Below are 4,599 nucleotides of genomic sequence, written 5' to 3' on the forward strand. Positions count from 1 at the left end.
GCGTGAGGGTCTTCTGGCATCTTGGTTCGTATCGCCAGCACACATGGCTACTGCCGAGGCGCATGGAAAGGTCTAAAAAACGTAATATACTTCAGAAGATATTTCATGCGCCAAGACAAGCGGGTCAAGACAGGTGTAAAAAACTGACAAAACTTTCGAGACCGAGGCCTCTGCGTCCATAACTGCAGATGTCATAGAGAAAAAAAAATAAGAAAGCGCGTTGTTATCCCTTTTTCAGTCAGTGCAGCATGTTGTCAGATAATCGCACAAAAAATCACCAGAGAGATTATTGAAGCCCATGAAATCCACAAATTCAAAGACGAATGCGTAAGCGCCTCCTCAATAGCTCTGTCAAGAATAGAACTGCATTTTCTTAAAGATAAATAGGAAACACGTGCACAGCTGTTCATGTGTCACTGCAGCCCTGTGCTCAGATATGGTCATTTAACGCCAATATTGTGTATCTTTGTTTATTTTCGTTTGAGATTGTTTGCCACCGTACTTAAGCAGTGTAGACGCTTCAGTAAGAACCAGTTGTAAGTTCAGCGCTGTCTATGTGTACTCGTCTCGTCCTTGTCCTTTGCGCTGTTGAAAAAGAAGATTATTTCCCAACTTGTCCAACAGTCTGTACTTTTTGATTGCGTTGCTCTCTAGTGTTATAGAGAAGGTAACATCTGTGTCCAGTAGCTTCAGCAAATGGAAGTTAGTTATTTACGCGCTTGATGGCTGCTTGCGTGTCTGCAGGCACACATTTGAGGCTGGACTGATGCGTTACGTGATGTTCGTTGTGAGAAAAAAACTCTCTTTGCAATACGTTGGCATAAAAAGCTCACAGGTAGGAGTACCTTTTGAGGCTTGCCACGTATATCTGACCGCTTTTTGTTGAAATTAAATAAGATCAAAAGATGTAGTCTTCTTATAGTAGTGACGGATACACCTTTTCCCACAATAGTAAGAATGATAATTCGAAGATATGCTGTAAGAAACAAAGTCAGGTTTCAAAAATACAAAGCATACAGTCATGTAGACACACGAACGTACAGCTTAATGAAAGGCGAGGACAAGTTGCACTAGGCTGAGTCCCTACATATGCGCGAATGCAATGTTCCATACGCATACACGATACTGCGATGCAGTCCGAGATTAGAAGGTGCACAGATGAGGAAGATACAGAAATGAAATAATGCACACACAGAGATATGACAGACAAAATCTTATTCGGCGTCTTCGAAATGACAACGCATTACGAATGCAGGCCTTCATCGAGCTTTCGGGGACAGTTGAAGGGAAGCACTGGACGAGATCCTGGAAAGTCAGGTATACTTTATTAGTTTTGACAGGAGTCAAGTATACCCCATGCCTCAATTACTCGGGGTATTTGCTTTCACTTGCCTTCTGTGTCTCTGCGTGTCCTAAGCGCATGCGCGTGCTCGCGCATTACCCGTACAAGCTCATACGTGCACAGAAGGTACAAGGTATTGTTCACAGGTCGTTGCCATTGTACTGCCTCGCTGGTCCAACGAAACTTGCAGGGCTTCAACGTCTCTGCAGTTAGCGGAGGAAGTATCCATTGTCTTTGTTCGTGCGAACGTGGCGGCTTTACTGAAACTCAAACCAAACAAGCAGGCGATATGGCCCCGTACTACCAGCATGCCAGGAAAGAAGTCGGCTTCTACACGGCATAATTTTGCAGAACTTTAAGTGGACCGGCTCGGTTATACTTTACACAACCAGATACGCCCCGCAATAAGAGAAATCTCTCACTCAACATACCTTGCCTAATTTTCACATTTTGTACAGCGAAGCTATATACCTCTGCCCCCTAATTCATCTGTCGTGTCCGTGGGCAAAAATGTGGCCCGATCCCGGAGGTAGTGCAATACCGGGCTGATCCGCGGCGGAGGTGAAGCAGGCTTCAAGCACTTCGCCTACAATTATAATAATCATAATAAATAATAAATTAAATTAACAAATCAAGATTTCCATGTATTTTTCTTGTTTGTTTGTTCTTCAATAATAACAAAAGGTGAACGTGGGCCGATCCCGAACATATTGCAATACTGGATCGACCCGCGGCGGAGGTAGGCTTCAAGCACTCCGCCCATATTAATAATAAAAATAAATAGCCATAAACGAAATAAATAAATAAAGATGCATTGTTTCAAGTCGATGGGTATACTGGAATCGTATGTGAACAGCACATGGACTCACGAGCAGTAAGCGTTGCCATATACGCAAAGGAGAAAATGTATGCGCTCTCCAAAGTCCTGAACGCGCTCCTTGTTGAATGTCGCATCGTTCATCGCACCACCACCGCCTAAAATCCTCAAACTAATGGTATGACGGAAAGATTTAACCGCACCGTTGACGACATGCTCTCCAAATACGTTGCCTCTGATCACGCTGATTGGGACCTTATTTTGTCGTTCATCACGTACGCCTGCAACACTGCGCCACAGGCGACCGCAAACGGCTCCCCATTCTTCCTATCGTACGGCCCTGAACGTTCGGCTACACTCGATGCCATCCTTCCGTACCGACCCGACTCATCCGAATGTACGCCCATCTCTGAAGCCCATCTCGACCAATATCTAAAGCCAGCGAAGGACAGGGCACGCGAGCAGCAGGCAGCGTTGGCAGCGTTTCAACCAGGGCAGCCCCAGGCAATCTCGAGCTCGTGCCTCTCCGGCAAATTGGCGACGTGGCGGCAGCGCCGAGCATTCATCTTCACTACAGTACAGCCAGGCACCCTTGAATCGCAACAAGACAATGCCACTTACTGGGGGAAGCCTGTGCCGTACAAACGAAAGACAGAATTATCATTCCACTCTGTTCAACGAGTGTCAACGACCTCATTGCCAGAGCGGTACACGCCTACCGGCACACACCCAGTAATCCAAGTTGGCATCAAAATGGCTCACTGAAGACCAGCACCGACCGAGTGGCGCATACCTTTTGCTTCAAGTCGGCGTCAAAGAATTTCTACGAACCCCGGTACCTACATTGTACAGCATTTACTGTGACCCATGTCGGCATGAAAGAGGCACATTGAGGAGCGTCACATATATACACATTGCCATATACTCAATGACCCAGGTTGTTCCTACGGTTGGTTACGACCCCTATTCCCTCGGCACAGTAGTCCGATGCACAACCCATTCGACTACGAACTATCCATTGACCCAGGTAAGCGAGAAAACAGTTAGGTACAAACATACATACATCGAAGTGTACATAGATAGACACTAGGTCCCAGAAAGTGCGTGAAGTACCCAAAGAATGCTAAAGCAAAAAAGGTCCCTTAAATTTACACGATGCTGAACGGAATCAAACCCACGTTACAAGAGTTCCTCAAAGACAGCAACCCGACACTTTAGCCAGCTGTGTCATAAAGGCATCGTGTACGTGCCGGTCTTCAATGAAAATTTAGGCCACTGAGTATGCGCCACTGGGTGCGCAGCAAACGAGGGAACAATTCTTAGAGTTCGCAGGCGCCGGCGTGTCACGCTTCTCATCTCGGAGGCAACACGCGGACTTCTCAGCAGCGCCACTAGATGGGGCAGTGTGTCCAGAAAGAAGCACGAGAGAGGAACCAGGTTGCCACATGACTCGTTTCTAAGCATTCGCACGCACCGGCACGCCATGCATTTATGAGGCCACTCACAGGTTTCGCGGCGGCGGCGCTACATGGCGTCGAGTGTTCTTAGGGAAACGCGAAACGTGAGTCCCGCTGCAGTACACGCCTCATACATAACTCGTTTCGACGGAAGCAATACGTCTATCTTAATGCAATGCTAAACGCATTATTGACGACAGTCATCGCGAGGCGCGTGCTGCCACTTTTTCTATCAACTCAATTATTTACACGAAAAGAAAAAACAAAGGAACATAGAGTGGGAAAGGGAGAAATTCATGCGCAAACAGACACTGACAACGCCATTTGTAGAGTTCCAGTACGAATTTACTGCAACAAAAGCGTGCGAAAACACACGCATAATCTTTTCACCTGATTCTTTTTGTGTCATTCCTAGGCCGTTCTGATGAAGGGATGCGGCTTCTCTACGCGAGCTCCGGAGTTCAGGAACCGCCTACAACATAACGATTGGCTTACTCGCACAGATCACCGTGTTAGCTATTTAGCCGCGAAGTCCACACAACCTTGCGAAAGCCCAACCAGCGCTGCTTTCAGTCTACATGCCTGAAATTTGCTTCGTAGAATTGCACGCTACCTCGCTAGCGTTGGTGTAGAGTCAGTACAGAATAGCGCGTCCTCGGTTGAACGGCATCAGCCGTGTAATACGTACGCGCCGGCGCACCCAGGCGCGGTGGCTTCTAAGGGCGCTAAATCACACGCGTATAAGGCCAAAGCCCCGCCGCCGTGGGAGGCTGCGCAACCACGCTAACATTCCACAACGTCGTACTCCCAGACGTGGGAGCTATGCGAAAGGAAGGGAGAACAACGTGGCTCCGGGCCGCCACAACAAACGAGCGCGATCTTGAGCGCGAGAGAACAAGGGGGGCGATAAAGAACAGACACGAATAAACAGACAAAGAACAGGCGCGCGCCTCCCCGGCTACGCACCGTACGCCACGCAAGCA

The 4,599-nt window shown here is 47.9% G+C and overlaps 1 pseudogene; it reads right to left on the minus strand.

Moving 5' to 3' along the window:
- Window positions 1-1,849: 1,849 nt before the first annotated feature.
- LOC142580653 (U2 spliceosomal RNA) lies at window positions 1,850-1,982 on the minus strand (annotated as a pseudogene).
- Between the last annotated feature and the right edge of the window lie 2,617 nt (window positions 1,983-4,599).

The sequence above is a fragment of the Dermacentor variabilis genome, chromosome 4 (genome assembly GCF_050947875.1).
Source record: "Dermacentor variabilis isolate Ectoservices chromosome 4, ASM5094787v1, whole genome shotgun sequence".
Lineage (NCBI taxonomy): Eukaryota > Metazoa > Arthropoda > Arachnida > Ixodida > Ixodidae > Dermacentor > Dermacentor variabilis.